The 25,358-nt window shown below is 37.0% G+C and overlaps 1 protein-coding gene across 2 annotated transcripts in view; it reads left to right on the plus strand.

Moving 5' to 3' along the window:
- PHYHIPL (phytanoyl-CoA 2-hydroxylase interacting protein like) overlaps positions 1-25,358 on the plus strand; it is a 352,334-nt gene that overhangs the window by 115,367 nt on the left and 211,609 nt on the right. Inside the window, exon 1 of one of the 2 annotated variants that reach the window (XM_053692242.1) lies at positions 19,681-19,904. The exons of the other annotated variant lie outside the window; for it this stretch is intronic. The gene's annotated coding sequence lies outside the window, so the exon portion shown is untranslated. Of the gene's footprint in view, positions 1-19,680; positions 19,905-25,358 lie in introns of those variants that run through there. 2 annotated transcript variants of the gene reach the window in all.

The following is a 25,358-nucleotide window of genomic DNA, read 5'->3' on the forward strand; positions in this document are numbered from 1 at the left end:
TTCATTATTAACACATATTTAGCCTTGAGGAATCATTTTATCTGGGTATTTTGATATAATAATATCGGCAGGCACTGTATTAGACACCTTATTTCTTAGGGGCTTTCCCAAAGCATAAGCAGAGTCTCATTTTCGCGCCGGTGTGGCGCACTTGTTTTTGAGAGGCATGGCATGCAGTCGCATGTGAGAGGAGCTCTGATACTTAGAAAAGACTTTCTGAAGGCGTCATTTGGTATCGTATTCCCCTTTGGGCTTGGTTGGGTCTCAGCAAAGCAGATACCAGGGACTGTAAAGGGGTTAAAGCTTATAACGGCTCCGGTTCCGTTATTTTAAGAGTTAAAGCTTCCAAATTTGGTGTGCAATATTTTTAAGGCTTTAAGACACTGTGGTGAAAATTTGGTGATTTTTGAACAATTCCTTCATGTTTTTTCGCAATTGCAGTAACAAAGTGTGTTCAGTTTAAAATTTAAAGTGACAGTAACGGTTTTATTTTAAAACGTTTTTTGTACTTTCTTATCAAGTTTATGCCTGTTTAACATGTCTGAACTACCAGATAGACTGTGTTCTGAATGTGGGGAAGCCAGAATTCCTATTCATTTAAATAAATGTGATTTATGTGATAATGACAATGATGCCCAAGATGATTCCTCAAGTGAGGGGAGTAAGCATGGTACTGCATCATTCCCTCCTTCGTCTACACGAGTCTTGCCCACTCAGGAGGCCCCTAGTACATCTAGCGCGCCAATACTCCTTACTATGCAACAATTAACGGCTGTAATGGATAATTCTGTCAAAAACATTTTAGCCAAAATGAACCCTTGTCAGCGTAAGCGTGGCTGCTCTGTTTTAGTTACTGAAGAGCATGACGACGCTGATATTAATATCTCTGAAGGGCCCATAATCCAATTTGAGGGGGCCAGGGAGGTTTTGTCTGAGGGAGAAATTACTGATTCAGGGAACATTTCTCATCAGGCTGAATCTGATGTGATTACATTTAAATTTAAGTTGGAACATCTCCGCATTTTGCTTAAGGAGGTATTATCCACTCTGGATGATTGTGAAAAGTTGGTCATTCCAGAGAAACTATGTAAAATGGACAAGTTCCTAGAGGTGCCGGGGCTCCCAGAAGCTTTTCCTATACCCAAGCGGGTGGCGGACATTGTTAATAAAGAATGGGAAAGGCCCGGTATTCCTTTCGTCCCTCCCCCCATATTTAAAAAATTGTTTCCTATGGTCGACCCCAGAAAGGACTTATGGCAGTCAGTCCCCAAGGTCGAGGGAGCGGTTTCTACTTTAAACAAACGCACCACTATACCCATAGAGGATAGTTGTGCTTTCAAAGATCCTATGGATAAAAAATTAGAAGGTTTGCTTAAAAAGATGTTTGTTCAGCAGGGTTACCTTCTACAACCCATTTCATGCATTGTCCCTGTCACTACAGCTGCATACTTCTGGTTTGATGAACTGATTAAGGTGCTCGATAGTGATTCTCCTCCTTATGAGGAGATTATGGACAGAATCAATGCTCTCAAATTGGCTAATTCTTTCACTCTAGACGCCACTTTGCAAGTGGCTAGGTTAGCGGCTAAGAATTCTGGGTTTGCTATTGTGGCGCGCAGAGCGCTTTGGTTGAAATCTTGGTCGGCTGATGCGTCTTCCAAGAACAAGTTACTAAACATTCCTTTCAAGGGGAAAACGCTGTTTGGCCCTGACTTGAAAGAGATTATCTCTGATATCACTGGGGGTAAGGGCCACGCCCTTCCTCAGGATAGGCCTTTCAAGGCAAAAAATAGACCTAATTTTCGTCCCTTTCGTAAAAACGGACCAGCCCAAAGTGCTACGTCCTCTAAGCAAGAGGGTAATACTTCTCAAGCCAAGCCAGCTTGGAGACCAATGCAAGGCTGGAACAAGGGAAAGCAGGCCAAGAAACCTGTCACTGCTACCAAGACAGCATGAAATATTGGCCCCCGATCCGGGACCGGATCTGGTGGGGGGCAGACTCTCTCTCTTCGCTCAGGCTTGGGCAAGAGATGTTCTGGATCCTTGGGCGCTAGAAATAGTCTCCCAGGGTTATCTTCTGGAATTCAAGGGACTTCCCCCAAGGGGGAGGTTCCACAGGTCTCAGTTGTCTTCAGACCACATAAAAAGACAGGCGTTCTTACATTGTGTAGAAGACCTGTTAAAAATGGGAGTGATTCATCCTGTTCCATTAAGAGAACAAGGGATGGGGTTCTACTCCAATCTGTTCATAGTTCCCAAAAAAGAGGGAACGTTCAGACCAATCTTAGATCTCAAGATCTTAAACAAATTTCTCAAGGTCCCATCGTTCAAGATGGAAACCATTCGAACTATCCTTCCTTCCATCCAGGAAGGTCAATTCATGACCACGGTGGATTTAAAGGATGCGTATCTACATATTCCTATCCACAAGGAACATCATCGGTTCCTAAGGTTTGCATTCCTGGACAAACATTACCAGTTTGTGGCGCTTCCTTTCGGATTAGCCACTGCTCCAAGGATTTTCACAAAGGTACTAGGGTCCCTTCTTGCGGTGCTAAGACCAAGGGGCATTGCAGTAGTACCTTACCTGGACGACATTCTGATTCAAGCGTCGTCCCTCCCTCGAGCAAAGGCTCACACGGACATCGTCCTGGCCTTTCTCAGATCTCACGGCTGGAAAGTGAACGTGGAAAAGAGTTCTCTATCCCCGTCAACAAGGGTTCCCTTCTTGGGAACAATTATAGATTCCTCAGAAATGAGGATTTTTCTAACAGAGGCCAGAAAGACAAAGCTTCTGGACTCTTGTCGGATACTTCATTCCGTTCCTCTTCCTTCCGTAGCTCAGTGCATGGAAGTGATCGGGTTGATGGTAGCGGCAATGGACATAGTTCCTTTTGCGCGCATTCATCTAAGACCATTACAACTGTGCATGCTCAGTCAGTGGAATGGGGACTATACAGACTTGTCTCCAAAGATACAAATAAATCAGAGGACCAGAGACTCACTCCGTTGGTGGCTGTCCCTGGACAACCTGTCACGAGGGATGACATTCCGCAGACCAGAGTGGGTCATTGTCACGACCGACGCCAGTCTGATGGGCTGGGGCGCGGTCTGGGGATCCCTGAAAGCTCAGGGTCTTTGGTCTCGGGAAGAATCTCTTCTACCGATAAATATTCTGGAACTGAGAGCGATATTCAACGCTCTCAAGGCTTGGCCTCAGCTAGCGAGGACCAAGTTCATTCGGTTTCAATCAGACAACATGACGACTGTTGCGTACATCAACCATCAGGGGGGAACAAGGAGTTCCCTAGCGATGGAAGAAGTGACCAAGATTATTCTATGGGCGGAGTCTCACTCCTGCCACCTGTCTGCTATCCACATCCCGGGAGTGGAAAATTGGGAAGCGGATTTTCTGAGTCGTCAGACATTGCATCCGGGGGAGTGGGAACTCCATCCGGAAATCTTTGCCCAAGTCACTCAACTATGGGGCATTCCAGACATGGATCTGATGGCCTCTCGTCAGAACTTCAAAGTTCCTTGCTACGGGTCCAGATCCAGGGATCCCAAGGCGGCTCTAGTGGATGCACTAGTAGCACCTTGGACCTTCAAACTAGCTTATGTGTTCCCGCCGTTTCCTCTCATCCCCAGGCTGGTAGCCAGGATCAATCAGGAGAGGGCGTCGGTGATCTTGATAGCTCCTGCGTGGCCACGCAGGACTTGGTATGCAGATCTGGTGAATATGTCATCGGCTCCACCTTGGAAGCTACCTTTGAGACGAGACCTTCTTGTTCAGGGTCCGTTCGAACATCCGAATCTGGTTTCACTCCAGCTGACTGCTTGGAGATTGAACGCTTGATTTTATCGAAGCGAGGTTTCTCAGATTCTGTTATCGATACTCTTGTTCAGGCCAGAAAGCCTGTAACTAGAAAGATTTACCACAAAATTTGGAAAAAATATATCTGTTGGTGTGAATCTAAAGGATTCCCTTGGGACAAGGTTAAGATTCCTAGGATTCTATCCTTCCTTCAAGAAGGATTGGAAAAAGGATTATCGGCAAGTTCCCTGAAGGGACAGATTTCTGCCTTGTCGGTGTTACTTCACAAAAAACTGGCAGCTGTGCCAGATGTTCAAGCCTTTGTTCAGGCTCTGGTTAGAATCAAGCCTGTTTACAAACCTTTGACTCCCCCTTGGAGTCTCAATTTAGTTCTTTCAGTTCTTCAGGGGGTTCCGTTTGAACCCTTACATTCCGTTGATATTAAGTTATTATCTTGGAAAGTTTTGTTTTTAGTTGCAATTTCTTCTGCTAGAAGAGTTTCAGAATTATCTGCTCTGCAGTGTTCTCCTCCTTATCTGGTGTTCCATGCAGATAAGGTGGTTTTACGTACTAAACCTGGTTTTCTTCCAAAAGTTGTTTCTAACAAAAACATTAACCAGGAGATTATCGTACCTTCTCTGTGTCCGAAACCAGTTTCAAAGAAGGAACGCTTGTTGCACAATTTGGATGTTGTTCGCGCTCTAAAATTCTATTTAGATGCTTCAAAGGATTTTAGACAAACATCTTCCTTGTTTGTTGTTTATTCTGGTAAAAGGAGAGGTCAAAAAGCAACTTCTACCTCTCTCTCTTTTTGGATTAAAAGCATCATCAGATTGGCTTACGAGACTGCCGGACGGCAGCCTCCCGAAAGAATCACAGCCCATTCCACTAGGGCTGTGGCTTCCACATGGGCCTTCAAGAACGAGGCTTCTGTTGATCAGATATGTAGGGCAGCGACTTGGTCTTCACTGCACACTTTTACCAAATTTTACAAGTTTGATACTTTTGCTTCTTCTGAGGCTATTTTTGGGAGAAAGGTTTTGCAAGCCGTGGTGCCTTCCATTTAGGTGACCTGATTTGCTCCCTCCCTTCATCCGTGTCCTAAAGCTTTGGTATTGGTTCCCACAAGTAAGGATGACGCCGTGGACCGGACACACCTATGTTGGAGAAAACAGAATTTATGTTTACCTGATAAATTTCTTTCTCCAACGGTGTGTCCGGTCCACGGCCCGCCCTGGTTTTTTAATCAGGTCTGATAATTTATTTTCTTTAACTACAGTCACCACGGTACCATATGGTTTCTCCTATGCTATTATTCCTCCTTAACGTCGGTCGAATGACTGGGGTAGGCGGAGCCTAGGAGGGATCATGTGACCAGCTTTGCTGGGCTCTTTGCCATTTCCTGTTGGGGAAGAGAATATCCCACAAGTAAGGATGACGCCGTGGACCGGACACACCGTTGGAGAAAGAAATTTATCAGGTAAACATAAATTCTGTTTTTTTCCTTTTTTTTTAATAGTCATGAGATAGACCTTGTACCAGGGTATAACTAGACCACAATGGGCAGCAAAGTCTATGGCAAGACCACCCTGATTTTTTAGTTGCACCCCTTCCAAATTACCCCTAACCCTTATTAGTTATAAAAAAGCTACTTAATTAATCAGCATACCTGACTAAAAACAGTATCATATTTAATTAAATCTTTATTGTTCCTCAACTTAATAGTCTAAGTCAGGGACATTTATAAAACTAGACATGGGCATACGCAACATAGAGAAGATGCAGAGTTAAATATGCAAGAGCTTATTTAAATAGAGTTAGATGGGTTGGTCTTGTCTTAAGTAAGACCCCTCTTTTTACTTCTGTGCCACGTACAGAAATTACTAAGACATGTGACATGCAAAGAACCATGTAGCTCTCGTAGCGTACATGATTTGTTATCATTTTAGTGTTTTTAAGCCATGCAACAGTTTAGAAGTTCTGTTTTAAACAATGTGTATCACTCTGGTTGCACAATCTACAGTAGTGTCCCAGTGTTCTAAATGAGATCTGACAAGTAATCTGTGAAGCGGCATTAATAGCTCTCTTCCCTGCTGCTAATACAACGTATTACACAATGACGTGTCCTGCTGTCTTTCTCTGCAGTACATAAGCAGCAAAATAGGATGTCAACATGATGCGAGGACAAGTAGAAAAACATGGACCTTTTCATCTATATGGAGATAGCAATTACTAAAGAATGTTTTAAATTATGTTGAAACTGGTACCCAATTTGTTTTTAACTAAAGAGGGAGCATATCATGCTCTTCCAGAGGCACCAACAGTATTATATTTTTGTTATATGAACTCTGTCCTGCTTTCCCCCTACTATTCAAAATCTAAACCTTACTTAGAATGCCCTATATCTTCCACCTAAAATTCACCCACTGTCACTATTTGTCCCTAAAACCACCTAGACTCACCAATGGACACTCACTCATTTCATTTTCTACCAGACCAAATAGCCACACCAATAGAATTAGCCATTCCATTAGAGCTCACCATATACCTGAAATCCATTCAGATATGCTCATACCACCATAACCTTCAGATAATCCGGCTTCCCGACCTCCCAGTCCTTCATTTGGAGATTAGAATTTATGAGGAATCCATGTCTTAATTCATTTTTGGCTCATTTGCATCTTAAAGAGTAAATTTTGTAGTCCTTTGTTCTATAATGGATGTTTTTGATAAAAAAAAATGTTTTTTGTTTTGATGCTTGTGAGCATTGTCAGTGTCCCAATAAAGCAGCGAGAGTTCTGCTTATCAGCCGAAGAGTAATCAGCTCTTAAAGAGACAGGAAACCTGAATTTTTCTTTCCTGATTGGGATCGAGCATGCAATTTTAAACAACTTTCTAATTTACTTCTATTTGCTGAATTATCGTTCTCTCCTTTATTGAAGGAACAGCAATCAACTACTGGGAGTTAGCTAGGCATATCTGGTGAGCCAATGACAAAAGGCATAAATGTTCATCCACCAATCTGCAGCTAGCTCCCAGTAGCGCATTGCCTCTCCTGAGCCTACCTAGGTGCACTTTTCAACAAAGGCCAAGAGAACAAAACAAATTACATGATAGATATAAGCTGTTGACATTTGCACGCTCTATTTAAATCATAAAAGTTTAATTTTGACTTTACTGTCCCTGTAAGCCCCCAGTAAACATAAACATAAAAATCCACATAAACGGCTTTAACATCAGTTATGTTCTTCCTACTAATTCTCATTGGCTGATAGGTACTTCCTGCTATGCTCATTGGCTGATAAGCTCTTATTACTAATGCCCATTGGCTGATTGGTACTTCATGTGAATGCTCATTAGTTAACGAATATGTTCTGATAATGCCTGTTAACATGAGTAAGTACACAACTGATATTGGTATGTTTCATTTAAATGTAAATAGGTTTCACTTCATATTTTTCTGGAAAAATTTCAATATGTTCACATGCATTCATATGGATGATAGAATATTTTTGAGTGTCCCATTAAGTATTTTTATTTTTGTGGGGGTATTACAACTTAAGTTTTAATTTCCTATCCTAAATAAATCTATGTCTTATTTTTATGCTTTTAGAGGTGTGTTTTTTTTTCCAGCCATTAGAGCTGTTGGAATTGTCTTTTTCAGCCAGTGAGCAATATGCCACCATGGATTGTTTGTGAATTAACATGTTATCAGTCAATCATACTATGTAGTGAAATAACTGCGCAAAATGGATTTAGATTGAGAAACTTTCCAATTTGCAGAAACTTCCAATTGCTTTTATCTTATCAGCAGCTATTCAATTGAATTTAAGCTTGAGTTTTCCTTTTTAAATGTTACTTCTTTTCAAGGCATATTGTTATAAAATATGTGGATTTTTTTCCATGTCTATCCATTTGACACATTTTATATTTTCACAGTACCAGTGATTTATTTGGTAGTTTTTCTCTATAAAGCTCTAAGGGCCCAATGAGCTAAAATTCTCTAAGTCTATAATTAAGGGTAATGCCGAAACGCACCATACGCTGATGGTTCACACTGGTCTTTCTTTTAAGATGTATATCCTCCTGCTTTTTTATTCACAATGTTTTCTCTAGAAAAAAAGTGCTTGAGAGGTTAGATGAAAACTTTATATAAATATATTCAAGGCCCATATACAAAGATGGCAGAAGCTCTATTTACTCCAAGAGAATTGTTTGTGACAAGAGGTCACAATTTAAGGCCGGAGGAAAGGAGATTTAATCTCCTGCAACGGAAATGTTTTTTCACTGAAAGAGCAATAAAATTGTGGAACTCATTACCAAAGGAGGTAGTGAATGCTAATACCTTAGATACATTTAAAAATGGTTTGGATACATTTCTGACTAGATCAGAATTCAGGAATATGATTGCTTGTGTTAAATGGGTCAACTTTTAATGGGATTAATTTAAACTCAACTGGAGCTTTTTTGTAAGTACATTGTATTTGTATAGGTTGAACTCGATGGGCTTTGGTCTTTTTTTCAACCTCATCTACTATGTTATTATGTTACAAGACTTCAATAAAGATGTATGTTTTACATAAGCGGATTGGAATTGTTGATGAACTTAAGTTCTCTGCTCTTGCAAGATTATCTAACAAGTCTCGTCAGTACTGTGGGGTCCTCATATTTCACTATGCAAGGTCCTGGATGTGAAAGAGAGTCACATACATTGCTTTATAATACTCAAATAAAAAGCTACCCAAAAATTTGAGAGGTCTCTCTATGCCAGTAAATTTTTGATCTTCAGACCTTGACACACTCTTTATCTATAAATATACCAGGCGAATTGGAATTCCTTCAAAATATATTTGATTCCGTCCATTATAGTATTTTAAAAAGTCTGATAGGGGGTCATAAAAGTATATATCAAGGCTACACATGGGAAATGCTGTGTATATCCATCAAGTCTCTACCTATGTTTATCTCTTGTTTGAGATTTGTTGCCAGATATTGTAACTACACCCCTTTTGTGACGTAGAATGAAAATAATAATCAGATATCACCTGTTTTGTGTGGCTGGGAGGTATATGATAGTTTTATTTTTATTAAAAGGGGAATAAAATCCCAAAAAGTTATATAGTGATTTAGACAGAGCATATGATTACTAGATTTTTTTAATAGAGGATTTAATATAGTGACTTGCATAGGATCTAGCCAAAAAAATAAATTTTGAACAGAGTGACTAGGGATGGGCAAATGTGGTGAAAGTGAAATTCCCTTGGTAGAACGAATAGTCCTATGGACATTCGATTTGGAAAATCGAATGTTGATAAGAACGAAAATCCATTAAAATTCAGTAATCTAATGTTATTTTGGATTTTCAAATGTTGCTTTAGTTTTGTAATGTTCATAATTAGATCGAATATCACATTTATTTAACAAATACTTTTCAGAAATTCAATAGTTTATGTGGAATGGAATTCAGTAAATTGATACATAATAGATACATTTTTCTATTTCAAATTTTGCATAATTCGAATATTACATTTAAAGAGAGCATTAGAAATTCTATTACAATTAGGATTTTCAACTCTGTTAACAGCAATGCAGAATTAATAAAGACTCCACTCTTGTGAAGTATCTTGACTCACTGTTCTGCCTCATTATTTCAAAGCTGAAAAAGTTGTCTTAATTTTTTGTATTTTATGTTTTTGTCTTGTTAGTGTGGACTGTTTTTTTTATAGTTTTTGTTGTTTTTTTAAAGACGTTTGCGGCACTAACAGAAAAAAAACCCTCACAGTAACATTGTAACTTGAAAATTGTGCAATTCAAAGAGATTTGTACCTGTTCATTAACCGCTTCACTCCGTTAGGACCTTCCATGCCATCCTAACAGTGCTGGGCTTTAAAGCAAAAAGAAGGCATGGAACGTCCGACCTTATACGGCGTCCTGCAGTCTTCCCCTTTGACACAGCAGGAATCAGACTGGGGGCCTGCCTAGCAGCATAGACAGTCTCCCATGATCTGATCCCGACCATGAAATCTCGTGATCGCATTGAGGTAGGCTCAGGAATAGCAATGCTGGGACCTAGCTGCTGATTGAAGGCTGCGCATCTATGCATTTTATCATTAGCTCACCAGTTGTGTTCTGAGAGCTCCCAGTAGTGCATTGCTGCTTCTTCAATAAAGGATACCAAGAGAATGAAGCATATGCAATTATGAAGTAAATTGGAAAGTTCCATGCTCTTTCTAAATCATAAAAGGAACATTTGGGTTTTCATGTCCCTTAAAAAGGCCTATCTGAATCTGGGCCAATATTATATTAAAATATTCTAAAACACCCCCCATTTGTCTAGATTTCACTACAGACTATTTTCCATTTGGATATATTTTGTGGTTTGAAAATACTTTTTACAAATTGACAAAGAATGCATTTTAATTTAATAATTTCTTTTATATTATTATATTATATTATTTTTATAATTTTTTATTATTTAATCACAAATATGAAACTATGGTTTAATGTATGTAAAATCAGTTTTGATAAGGAATAGGTAAAATGTTACATGCTGTATATACCAAATTTTGACTTTACTATCCCATAAACATGTCTGCCAAAGGAGATATAATTATGGGCAAAAGGGGTTTTAAATAATAAAACATAATTAAGTAGTACAATGATGCTGCCCCCACCAGTATCACCCTCTACCCTTAACACTCAACATGCTTTCCTAATTTTTAAAATCTAGAACTGACCCTTTATATACAGTAAATTGGATCATTTTTCACTGGTTCTGTATACCTACACAAGCTCCTTATGTGCAACAGTTATGGGAGATTATAGTAGAGACCTCTACCAGTTGGTGGAGGCTAATGGTTTGTAAACTCTGTCAAGCTGTCCCTAACATACCTTATTTTCCTCTATTATTGTCCCAGCTTCACAAAGAGGATCTGTAAACCCTTTTCCGTTAATGGCAATGGCTCACCAAACCACTCCCAAATCACCTCCCACATCAACCCTTGTGTCATACAGCCAAATCCCAGACAACCTCAATTCATCCCAATATGATTGGCTCTTGCCTTAGAGCAACTTGGCTTTGTCTGCCAACTTCCTATTCCCAGTCACACTTTGTCAACATTCAGAGGTCTCATCCATGTAACTCATCAATGGCTGTATTTGGTAAAAAGTGGGCCCTTTCCCCTGACACTGGCTTAATCATGTCCTCCATAGAAAGATCAATTTCTGCAACTTTGGTGTGTACTTCTCTACATTAATAAATTATTTAACTATTTTTGCTTGTATGAAGCATGTGCATTCATTTAGTAATGAATGCTAATTCGTTGACAAAACAGGGATATTAATTTTCCACTAAACGAATATCTGAATATTTGCACCCCAAAATTGAAAGAAAATGAATAAATAATGAAAAATTTGTCAGTATTCATTAATTTCCTTTAATTGGAGGTAATACTTACTTTTAGCGTGCTGGAGAGCCGCGCTATCCCTCTCCTCTTCTTCACAGAGCCCCGGCCGCGCTCCCAGGGCAACGAATATTCAGGGAAACTAATTTCCCCTGATATTCTTTCCCCAAAATTTGTCCGAACCAAATTTTTCGTCCGTGCACAAGTCTAGAATGTATGCACCAGAAGTGAACTGCAAAATAAATGTTTTAAATCCATTGAAAATTTGAATTTTGTTAGAAAAATTTGCATCATTTAGAAGTCACCCACTGAAGAGCCTCTTGAGTGGTGTTTATCTTATCTGTGGGCAGCGTGTGGGAGGGTGAAGATTCTGAATTCTATGTAACTCACTTTAGCTTCTCTCGGAACAGTGGGAAAACTACAATTTTCAGATTTAAATTTGAAGAAAAGCAGACAAAATAAATAATGAAAGTGCATCTCAAAGTTCAGTCACTGCAAATAATTAACTAGATTAGAAGTGGAGCGCAAACAAATTTATTCGTTAATGTCATTTGAGAACAATCAATAGGGCTTCTATTTTTTCACTCATAAAAGTTATTTTTTATTACTCAATCGATAGTTTAGGGATAGCACAGGTGAACTAATTTTCTGACATAATAGACATATGGGGCACTGAGCAAAATTCATATTAAATATTACAAGTCGTGGAGCTCTGCATGCTCTGTGATATATTACTTCAGGTCTTAAAAGCCATACATTTTACAGAGGTATTTTATATTACGTTTGAGTGCAACACTTAAAGGACCACTCAGTGCAGTGGAATTGCATAATTACCAAATGCATAATAAAAAGACAATGATTTAACACCTACTCTGAATTTCAAATAAGCAGTAGGTTTTTTTTCTAACACATTTTATTTTACTCCCATTTTCCGGCTTCCTGTATCATGTACCAGGCATAGACTAGTATACACTGAAAAAAATGTGTGGAAATAAAGAATTATCCCACAGGACAGCATGCACGTTTAGCACTCTAATGCCCAGAGGCACTCTAATGGAGGCGTTGCGGGAATGAAATAAAATATAACTTTTATTATTGAAAATTAAAATTGTATTCAACAAAAACATTCACAAAACACTCTATTGTTAAAATCAACAAAGTGGAGATATTCCAAATAGCAAATAGTGTGATACTATTCAAGTGTTGGAAACCTTTGTTTTAAGAGTTCCAAGTATCACAATTATAAGTTACTAATATTGGTCTAATACAGTGCTTTGGAAACTGTGTGTCGGGACACACTAGTGTGTCGGCAGCAGTGTGTAGGTGTGTCCCTGCTTCAGCACAATTTTTTTTTAATTTTAATTTTTTAAAATGTTTTTTTTTTGGTTTCTGACTTTCTACCTGCCTGCTACGCATATCACATATATATATATGTATGTACTTATGACATATATATGTATGTACTTATGACATATATATGTATGTTCTTATGACATATATATGTATGTACTTATGACATATATATGTATGTTCTTATGACATATATATATGTATGTTCTTATGACATATATATATGTATGTACTTATGACATATATATGTATGTACTTATGACATATATATGTATGTACTTATGACATATATATGTATGTACTTATGACATATATATGTATGTACTTATGACATATATATGTATGTACTTATGACATATATATGTATGTACTTATGACATATATATGAATAGTATCACACTATTTACTATTTGGATCTATCTCACTTTGTTGATTTTAACAATAGAGTGTTTTGTGAATGTTTTTGTTGAATACAATTTTAATTTTCAATAATAAAAGTTATATTTTATTTAATTCCCGTTAAGCACCACCTCCAGAGTCTGGGCATTAGAGTGCTAAACGTGCATGCTGTCCTATGGAATAATTCTTTATTTCGACACATTTTTTCAGTGTATAAAATATTAATGCGCAAACAGTAATATATAAAATTAGTAGTGAGGAACCATACCAGGTTTACCTCACACTACAAGTGGGGATTGCCTACAATAGTGCCATTGTTAACCATATATCTTCCTATATAGACTAGTATACGTATAGCCTGTGAGCATGTGCACATGCTCAGTAGGATTTTGTTCCTCAAAAAGTGTGAATATAAAAAATCTGTGCAAAATTTGACAATGGAAGTAAATTAGAAAGTGTCTTAAAACTGCTGCTCTGTCTGAATCATAAAGGTTAATTTTGACTTGAATGTCCCTTTAACTCACCACTTATAATACAAACACGAGTGTGCAGATAATGCTATCCATTAAAAGTATTGGAAATGCTGTATTAAGATGTTGTAGTTAAAATATTTAAACATCCAATTGTAACCATGTGCACTCCATTTGTAATCTAACCTTTTACCGGGAATACATTTTGGAAAAAAAAAAAATGATATTCATTTAAGTGTGATTTTATTTATACATTTTAAACATTTGTTTCATTGCCAAAATTTCCTGCTGCATAATACAACAGAGAATAAATTGCAGATTCAATATACAAAAAAAGAGATCCAACTGTTTACGAAGAAACTAAAATAATACACAGGGTTTTGCATTTTATTTTTTATTAAACCGTAAAATACCCAAATGAATTTACAGCATGCCGTAAGAATAAGATCTCAGATCTTTCCGTACCCAATAGCTATATTTTTGTCACTAAACAATAAAAATGAATACGCTGATAAAATTCAGTTTTAGCCCTAACTTTATAAACACTGAACGAGTAAATAACTATATTACAATAAATATCTAGTTGAATCAGACTTTCTTTGCCACTTCAATAAATGTACCTTTTAAATCACATTTGTAGATGTGAGATGAAGAATTGCAAGTCTAATAGTGTTTTATAAATCTAGAACTCCTTGGTTGCATTTAATGTTATAGTCTAGGATTGCTTAAAGGGCTATAAAAGCAGTCAGTTTTATTGTAATAAAAAACACTAAGCATACATATTATATATAATTTTAAAAGGATTTTACCTATTTCTTTAATTTGTATTAACTTAAAGGGACAGTCTATACCAGAATGTTAATTGTTTAAAAAGATAGATAATCCCTTTATTACCCATTCCCTAGTTTTGCAAAACCAACACAGTTATATAAATACACTTTTTACCTCTGTGATTACCTTGTATCTAAGCCTCTGCAAACTGCCCCCTTATATAAGTTCTTTTGACAGACATCCATTTTAGCCAATCAGAGCTGGCTCACCTGAACTCCACGTGCGTGAGCACAGTGTTATCTATATGACACACATAAACTAACACCCTTTAGTGGTTAAAAACTGTCAAAATGCCCTGAGAGAAGAGGTGGCCTTCAAGGGCTTAGAAATTAGCATATGAGCCTCCTAGGTTTAGCTTTCAATTAAGAATACCAAGAGAACAAAGCAAAATTGGTGATAAAAGTAAATTGGAAAATTGTTTAAAATTACATTCTCTGTCTGAATCGTAAAAGTTTATTTTTGGACTAGACTGTCCCTTTAATTTGAGTTGAGTCCATTACTTCCTTTCACAGCCCACAAGAGGACTGTGTTCTTTACAGGAAGGTATATATAGCTTGATACAAAAAACTATAAAGTAGCAAAACATTTTCAGACCAGGGGTTAGGCAATCTTCATTCTTAAAATTAAACCTTCATTAATGTTTCCATAGTAAAAACAGCACAGAACAATCCAATTCTGAAGCAGTGCCAGAAGAACCAGCTAACATGTTTTGGCGTAATACTATAGACTTGGCTATGTGTCTTGCTTTGGACCTATTATTACATTTTAAATGCAAATAAGTGTACAACTGAATACAACTGAATGAGATCACTTATGTAACTAACACTTATTTAAAGGGACAGTAAACATTTTCATATAACTGCATGTAATAGACACTACTATAAAGAAGAATATGAACAGATACTGATCTACAAATCCAGTATAAAACCTTTTAAAAACATAGTTAGAAGCTCCCAGTTTAGCAATGATAATGAGGTTAGGCTGGAACACCCACTTAAAGGGTCTGAGAAAGCAAGAAGAGCAGAACCTCCCCTGCAAATGAAAAGACCCATTAAACAAATAGGAGCAAGCAGGACTCTGTAGACTTGAGTCTGCATCTGATACCTTTTGGGCTTGGTTAGGAGTCTGAAAATCAGCACAATATTTTAAAAAAATAAGGAAAACTATACATTGTTATAAAATCACTCCCAGATGGGCTATATAAATGGATCATCTACTAAACATTTAAATGTCACAAATTTGATAATACAAATCTCTATAGGCAGTGATGAAAGTTACTTTTTTTCTGTGGGAATTTTTTAAGTTTTCTTTATCCCTGTCCAAAATAAATCATCCCTGTTCCAGGAGGATACAGCATTCTTGGTTTCATTCACTACCTTCTGAGACTTATTGACCAATTAGCTATTGCCTGGGCTTTAAGATTGTTATGTTTACTATCAGAACAATTTTTACATGCACTGACTAATTGTCCTTTAGCTATAGCCCTAAACACCTATTATGGGAGGTTACTACTGACGTGCAGTAATTTATTGCCCAATATGGGCTTCCAATATACCTTTGATCTCACAAGACCCTCTCCAACATCTTCAACACCAATAAGGCTTACATCTAAATAATTTATCTCAGAGGTTTGATATTCATGGGTAAATGAGATGCCAAGATCATTATCATTCAGCCATTCCACAAAGCCCTTGGCTGTATATTTATCTCCTTGGCAGAAAAATATGATGTCATCGATAAACCTCTTGTACATTACAATGTCCTCTCTGTCGTGGTTTTCTCCTCCATAAATGGCTACCAGCTCCCACCAACCCATGAGCAGGTTATTGTAAGAGGGGGCAAACTTTGCCCCATGGCTGTCTTGCATTTCTGGAGGTAGGAATCTGTGAATGGAGAATCACAAAAAAGAGGGTGCCTCCTAGTTTAATACTGTGGTGATGGAAAGGTAGAACTGGTCTTGTATTGTGGTTATACTCACAAATAGAGCAGCACCCAGTGTGATAATTGACGCAGACTGGGAACTCACAGTGTCCCAGCAAAACTGATTCCCAGGCACAGGTTGTCAGGTGCTAGGAATGATGATTCATGCTCAGGCTTCCATATAGTTCAAAGAATATTTTATTAAAACAAATAATATAAAAACCTATGGGTGTTAGTATTACCCAAGGTATATAAAAACAAGTGTTTACAAACAGATTGCAACGTGTTTCTCAGCTAAACTAGTTGTTTCCTCAGGCATCTGTTCATATCAAGGAAGCTCTGGCTTTTAAATCTAAACTAACCTCCTCAGCTCCTCCCACTACCTGTCTAGGCAGGTGTTGTCAATTTAGCTAAATCAGTGGGTTCCCATAAGTTAACCCATAGGTGTACAATCATAGACCTACACAAAATAGCTCAAAAATATAGAGTGTGCACTTATGGTGTAAAAGGATAGCATATAAAGCATCAGTTATCTAAACTATCTGTTATCTAAGATACAAACATTCAGTAGTCTCAGAAAAACATATAAAATATCAAGTATGTTAAAAATCAGTTGTCAAATGCACAGACTTTCAATAGACTCAACATAACATACCTCCATTCTCTATCAAACATATGTGATTTCTATCCACCTTATAACAATCAAGTATATGACAATGACGGATGCTGAACATGAACATACTTGTTTGTACAAATTACAAAACTTTGTTTCCCCCTATTTGTACATACTACTGCTTGATCATTATATGTATGATATTAAACATAATATATAAATAAATTAATCCTTGGTTTATGTGTATTGTTTTTTTTTTATTTCTGGAGGTAGAAACTCCCCTCAAATTTAAAGTTATTGAGGGTAAATAAAAAATCTCATGACTTGATAAAGTCACAAAGCTCATCCTCTAATTTCATTGACCTTTGTAAGAAATAACATACTGCCCTAATTCCTTCATCATGTGGGATGGAAGAATAAAGTGCTCTAACATCAACTATTAATCAATCAAATTTTTTGACCACAAAAGGGAACATATTACACTGAAAATTAGTCATCACATAACCATTTCAAGAGACTTATGCACCTTCGTGAGATGGATAAACACTGGGGTAGTAGGATTCTAAACATTAAGATATAGACAAGTATCTTAATCTAGGAAACCTTTTGGTTTTCCATCATCTAATAATTGTCCTAACTCTCTTTGATACTTCTTAGTTGGCTTCATAGCCAAGTTGATACTGATTTGTGTCTCCTAATTTCCTAAGAACTTCAGCTATGAACTGATCTTGGTTCATTATAACTATTGAGTCACCCTTATCAGCCACTCGTATTACCAAATCATCATTTCCTTGTTATTTAAACAATGCTTCACTCTCTACTTTAGATAAATTACCTCTCCTGCCATCAGAATAAAACTGCTCAGATAACTTTGTGAATTTCTGTTCAATACTCCTTTGAAAGATTTCTTGTATTGAGCCTCGAGTATGTATGGGTAAAAAGATGACTTTCGTTTAAAGGATGGATGAGACTCACCAGCTGTCTTCCAAGTGCAGCCTTCCTGTAATAAATGGTTTAAAACCAAAAGGTCACAATCCTCTTGAAAAGAGGGATTAGTCCTCATAGGTACAGTCAGTGGATCACTTCCAGCCCCAAACTTTAAACCACCCACAAAACCTAAACCCAAACTAAGCACTGTCACTTTTGTGTCTGAGAAGGGGTAATTAGATAGGTTGATTACATTGCCTATCTGTAGTAGAGCACTATATGGCAGCGGTTTTTCAATAATGTTATCCATTTGCAAGAACACTAGATGGCAGCACTATTTCCTGCCACGTAGTGCTGCAGACACCTACCTAGGTATATCTTCAACAAAGAATACCATGGAAATGAAGCAAATTTGATAATAGAAGTAAAAAAGTTGTATGCTCTGTCTGAATCACAAAATATTTTTTGGGGGGTTTGTATCTGTTTAAGTGTTGTATTCTCATCTCCAATTAGAGACTGGACAATTGGAGACTGATATAAATGAGACTGGACAATTAGAAACTGATATAAATGAGCTGTTGCAACCTCGGCTTAGGACTCTATTGATACCCAGCATGATTTTACTGTGTGCCCCATAGAAATCTGTTATGTGAGAGCACCTGCGCTAACCGACATGCAGATGTTAATGTGCCCTAGACCATCGCTCAAGAGATAAAAATAACTTAAGACTTGCAACATGAGCTCAAAAATAGAAGCGCTTTTGATTGTGCTTGAGCAATATTAACACACAACAGCGCTAATATTGTTTAGCTCCACTTGTAATCAAGGCTTTTATGGGGAATTTAATTTTGAATTTAAAGTTCCTTTAAATATATAATAAAGTACTTTTTTTATATATGCATAGTATATGCCAACAATTAAACACTACATTGCAATATATCTGCATAAAAGTAAATATTTTAAAATAATTTAAAACTGTCATTTTGTTAACCTTTAATAGAAAATGAATATTGCATAATATGCTTTAATATGTTTCCATTTTATGTTTATATGTGTATATATATGTCTGTAAATACATATATACACATATAAATACATACATAAATACATATGTACATATATACAGTATATTCATATTTAGACATGTACAGTATATGTATGTATGTATGTCTATGTTAAATCCCTATGCATGCTTTTTTTCCTAACACCTGAGACCTCATATCTTTGAACCCTTGCAACTTTTGTGTGCAATTTATTTTCTTACAATTTTTATTAGATAGTGTTATTATGAGTGTAACTATACTTTATAATGTATTTTTGATGTGATTTATGACACTTTTTAGTTTTGTGAATCAGTTAACCACAGCTCTGTGGACGCAGTAATTATTCTAGCGTAAATCACGTTTGTGCTCACTCAAGCAATCGTGTTTACTTTCAACTTGTAATACCAGCGCAGTTTAACCTGTGCACAAACGATTGTGAAAACCCGGTATCGCTTGTGCGCAAATGTATGCGCTCCACTCGTAAACTGCCCCATAATGAATGTATTGCAAAGCTTTTTGCAAAGAATAATTAAGAGAATTAAATTAGCTTGTTTTGCAGTTTAGAGACATAGCCCTTGAAATGTTCTTGAGTATGTTTGTCATCTTCTTTGCTGTGGTCAGTTATGAACAGGTAAAAATTAATTCCTGCACTGATCATGCATTTTCTAAATAAAACTAAAATCTGATAAAATAATAATAAAAATACATTGCATATTTTTATTGATGTGTTTATTTTTTCTCATCATAAAACATTTTATAGATAATTGCATTTTATGTTTCATGTCCCTTTAACAAGTTTAGTGCAGTTTTAAACAAGTGTAATTATTAACCTGTAAATAATTATTCACTCTTTAAAAATGCGTTCAACAAGCTGTGTTGTTTTTGCTGTAAAGTGTAGCCTGTATATGCAGGTTTGGCGATCACCATTAAAGATAAATTTATGAGAGTTCAGGCGTGATCTGATTGCTAATACAGGTCACAACACGTCCGCAAAGAGCCAAATATTCCTACTGTAGTATATCTCATGCAGAGCTTTCAGAATGAGCTGACTTTAGACATTTTTGATGACTGCTAACTTCTAGGCAAACTCTATTTGATCATCTGAAGTAACTAAAACTGAGAGAAACAAATCAGGTAAGAAGTTCTTTTGTTTCATTGGGTTATATTTAGCCAATAGGAATATAAGGGAATTACTTTAATTACAATTTTGTATCATAGACTGGGTATGTCTGTGTAGTGTGTTTATCAAAGTAAACTCCTCAAAATACAACGTAGAAAATAGAATTAATTTTGCATTTTTATTACAAAGAGAAAATGTTGCCAGTTATTAAGAAATAAAGAAAACATAGACTGTGTGTTTATGTGTGTGTATTGGCTATGTTAAATATATATGTTTGATAAATAGAAATGCAGACAGAGATAGATAGATGATAGATAGATAGATAGAGATAGATTTACACATAGATATATGTATAGATAGATAGATAGATAGATAGATAGAAGATAGACAGACGTGTGTTGTTGACTTAATAAAAAGAGACTGTAAAGAGAGTGATAGATAGATAGATAGATAGATAGATAGATAATATTTCTGATATCAGGTGGAGCATTGATTTGTGTAGCTACTTAGGTAAAGCCTTTGAATATATAAGATTGGCACTATCATTAATAGCACTGCAAGTCAAACCACAAATTAATCTTTAGTACAAACTTTGCATACCCTTGTCAACACTCAGAGGTCTAATTACTTGTAAGAAAAATAAAAATGGGCAGACATTTTACAACTCAATCATCAAAATAACTGTTCACAATACTGTTCAGTGAATATAAACAAAATATTGTTAGTGAGATTTTTGCTTTTGCATGTTTAGGATTGCAGGAGAAATAAATTCTAGTGTTGACCCCTTTTGTGACATAGCATTGGGTCTATCCCATATGCAACTGTGACCCACTTTGCCACCTTAAAAACAGTCTTTTAATTAGATTTGATTTTGTATAATAAAGGCAAAATCTGTCCATCAAAACCATGTTGTGATGTTTTTATAAAAGAATGTCTTGTATAAGTTATGTATCTAAAGAGTTCTTTTTAGTCTTATAAAAAAAAAAAGATTAGGATTTTTTGTGAGAATGACATGAGTATCAATAGTATCAATACCAGTATACAAATACATCTTGCTATTACTGAGGTTACGGTTGATTGATAAAATTGTTTTAAATAAAATATTTATATTGAAATGTTTTTTTTATATATATTTATAAATATTTTCTGTAATTTGCTGATCTAAGAAAATATTCTCATTAATGCATAAGTCCGTAAAAAATGGATGTAAAAATGATTACCATAAATTTCTAAAAATCTATACTCTGCTTTAGCATTTGAATAATGATGCAGTTGCTATTTTTATACTATAATAAAAATATAATTCTTGAAAATTAAAAACTCTAGAAGGAAGCAATCGAGAATCAAGGTTCTTATAGTTAGAAATAAATGACATAAATATCTTAAAGATCTATGTACAATGACATTGACTCAATAAGAAAATATAGTGAGGCAAAACGCTAGATGTTATGATCTCACTGACCTTGCATTTTATCTCTTTTCTGGTGTTTAATAAAAAGACTCATTAAACTCAGTGAGGTGTAAAAAAAAAAAAAGGAAAATCTATATTTTTCTGATGGTTTGACCATGACTTTTTTTTGTTATGTGCTCAGCATATATTTGTTATCCACCTCAACATTTAGAGATAAAAAATACACTGAATAATTTGTCTAGTTGCCATAAGCTCAATATTTGCCCAGTTGCCATAATTGCCATTTCAATCAAAACATGTATATCAGCAACTTTAATAACAAAAAAATACATTGTTTTGCAGTCCAGCTGCATGCCCTTTGAAACGTCTTACTTAAAAAGTAACAAATGTTGCCCGCATTTGTCCATTCTAAGCAAACATAAATTGTTTAATAAACACATACATTGTACCTATATAAAATTAAATATAAAAAATTGGAAGTCAGTGGTATGCTGGTACTTTAGAACGCTGCATAATATTACAAAGCTAAGCAAAATGTGTTAAAAGGGCTACTTTAGCATCTATTTTTTTATTAACATTTTATTGGTGCCACTTGCATACTGATTGACACTGATTTGTAGATATGCTCTGCACACAGTATGATTTGTTGTTGGTTCTGTGCACAATCTGATTGGTAGATGTGTTCTGTACACACTACCACTGGTAGACGTGTTCTGTAAATAGTCTAATTGGTTGATGTGTTCTGTGCACCACCTGTCCAGCATACACACATGATTAAGCAGAGGGATTGGTGCCACCCATATGCACATATTGTCAATCCTCACATTGATGACTGTATTGAAACTTTGTTTGGATGACCTATACCAGCTTCATTATGCATTAAGCACAAATCTATCATATGCTGATGAGGTCTAAAATAGCTGAAACCGTTGCCCACATATGATTTATTTTGCTGTACTCTTTAATCTCTGTAACATTTAAAACTATCCAGCACAGCATTGCACTGGCATAAGGAAATCTTTTTAAACAGATATTTGAGACAAAAGAAGTTGAGGCATCATGTATCTGATTTCCATATTCTTACCCAGTCTTCTGCTCCAGTGGAAAACACTTGTTGCTTAGTGTTTTTGAGGAAATCATAAAACATACACTTGTTTTTTTTTCCCAGGCTGTTTTGAGAAATGTCTGTACATTGTGACTGTTCCTTTAAGATTCAGGTTAACAAATGTTCTAAGTAACCTCAGAGCGAAACTAAAGCGCAGTTGTGTTAAATTGCAGAGAAAAGTTGAAACAAGCCAACTAACAATGGACTTTACTCACATTCTTTTGAGCTATTTTAGCTCAAAGATAAGAGCTCTGTACATAAAACTCTGTTATACACAGAATCTACGTTAAAAACAATAAGGCACATAATCACTTAGGGATCCATATTGTCTATGCTTTCTATGAAACCCTTGGAGGAATCTTTTAAAGGCAGTGTGTCTTGCAAACAATGTTTCCTGCCTTTAAAGGACCAGTAAATACAGTTGATTTGCATAATCAACAAATGAATGATAACAATAAACATGCACAAATAGATCCTTTAGGTGCCAGTGTGACAGAGATCTAGTATAATGCAACAATTCTTAGTAATACACAATAGGTGGTTATGATAAAATCTTCAATATCACAAAGATGGGATCTTTTCCAGATAAGCCCTGCCAATAAGTTAACCCCCGCCACCCAAAAAAGATTATAAAAAAGAGGATATGAAACTTGTACTTTTATTATTTTTTATTTTTTTATTTTGGAAAAGATCCGGAAAGGGTTTTGTAATAAAAAAGCAACGCATAACAGGCACGCGCACAGTATCCTGTGCGGCAAAGAACAGGGGGACACAGGTAGCTGGGCGCCAGGGAGCGCGGAATAAGAGAATACAGAGGTAGTCAAGAAAGAGTCCTTATCCCGACTTTAAGGTAACTTGACAGGCTGGATACAGAGGTCGGCAGCAGGGTCTAGACAAGCTTGGCATTAGAGAACAGGAGGACAGTAGGACACAGAGAGCTAAAGTGGGAGTCAGATAGAGGAAGGAGCTGTACAGACCCTCTGGGCACTTTGAGTGACATGCGGGGTACCAGGGGGAGGACGGGTTTGTGGGATTCAGCAGGAGGGGCCAGTGATGTGAGGGAGGGCTGGTGTTGTGGAGCTGAATGTGGCTTTGATCTTCAGGCAATCAACTGTCTTTTGCTCCGTTTGTTATTTACTAGGTGAGTACATAGGGTGACATGATAAGTGCTTCTCCTCCTGGGTAAAGTAGATCCATGTAAGAACAACAGGCGATGGTCAGTTACTGGTCAGTTACAATTTACAATTTCTCACCTCTTAGAACAAAAAGATAAATCCATTTTTAAGTTATTTCCAGTTAGTGTGAGCGTGCGTGCGTGCATTAAATTTGAGCTGTCAAAAGTGGCGGGGCTTAACTTTTCGCACGTGCAGTTTTTGCATTAGTGGCGGGGCTTATCTGGAAAAGATCCCAAAGATATATAAACCACAATATTTATAATAACATAGCACATGTAGTTATATGAAAAGGAACATCATACTCACATATACCTGAGTGCACACTTATATATCGCAGGTGTCCACATACATATGTCAGTGATTGAGATATAATCTCAGCGATTGATGGGAATCCAGAAGGCGATGCTGCTCTAAGACAGGTAGGTGTTGGGACACCTCTCAAAACCACATGTAAAAAAAAAAGATAGAAAGAGCGCAAAGCCACTCTAAGAGGCCCATTTATCAAGCTCTGTATGGAGCTTGTGGGCCCGTGTTTCTGGCGAGTCTTCAGACTCGCCAGAAACACAAGTTATGGAGCAGCGGTCTAAAGACTGCTTCTCCATAACCCTGTCCGCCTGCTCTAATGAGGCAGACAGGAATCGCCACAATTCAAACCGATTGAGTACGATCGGGTTGATTGACACCTCCCTGCTGGCGGCCCATTGGCCGCAAGTCTTCAGGGGGCGGCGTTGCACCAGCAGCTTTTGTGAGCTGCTGGTGCAATGCTGAATACGGAGAGCGTATTGCTCTCTGCATTCAGCAATGTCTGTCGGACCTGATCCGCACTGTTGGATCAGGTCCGACAGACATTTGATAATTCGGCCTCTGAGCGTAAATCGTTAACAATAATTTTATTACAAGATAAGATAAATCACCATTACACTCAAATGTTAAAACCTCAGAAATAATGAGGTATTAAAAACACATCGATTGCATCTGCTGCAATCAAGCACTCTCAGCAAATGGTCTGTAGATCCGTAAAAACACAGAATGTCCTTAATCTGCAATCCAGATCTGATGAACCGCTGCAAGAAAAGTATATCAGCAAACCACGGTTACTCCAGAGCTCTCTGTAAGCCGACTTGAGTGCTGCTGGGCGAGCACTTACTCTGAACTTCAAATGAGTAGTGGATGTTTTTCTGTCACATTTCAAAGTTATGTCTATTTCCACTCCCCTGTATCATGTGACAATCATCGGCCAATCACAAAATGCATATACATATATTCTGTGATTTCTTGCACATGCTCAGTAGGACCTGATGACTCAACAAATGTAAATATAAAAAGACTGTGCCCATTTTGTTAATGGAAGTAAATTGGAAAGCTGTTTAAAATGGCATGCTCTATATGAATCATGAAAGTTTAATTTTGACTTGAGTGTCCCTTTAACCCCTTAATGACAACTGACGTACCAGGTACGTCATGCAAAAACTAACTGTTAATGACAATAGACGTACCTGGTACGTCAGTTGTCTAACAGAGTGCTGGAAGTGATCACAATCGCTTCCAGCAGCTCTGAGGGTATTGCAGTGATGCCTCGATATGGAGGCATCCTGCAATACTCCTTTACAAGCCTCCAATGCAGAGAGAGCCACTCTGTGGCCCTCTCTGCCCCGGTAGTGATGGTGCCGATGGTGCCTTTGTCCGGTGGGAGTAGGGAGCGTGTGTGCGCGCATGCACGATGCGCGCGCATGCACGATGCGCGTGTGCAAGATGCGCGCGCGTGCACGATGCGCGT

The sequence above is a fragment of the Bombina bombina genome, chromosome 9 (genome assembly GCF_027579735.1).
Source record: "Bombina bombina isolate aBomBom1 chromosome 9, aBomBom1.pri, whole genome shotgun sequence".
Classification (NCBI taxonomy): domain Eukaryota; kingdom Metazoa; phylum Chordata; class Amphibia; order Anura; family Bombinatoridae; genus Bombina; species Bombina bombina.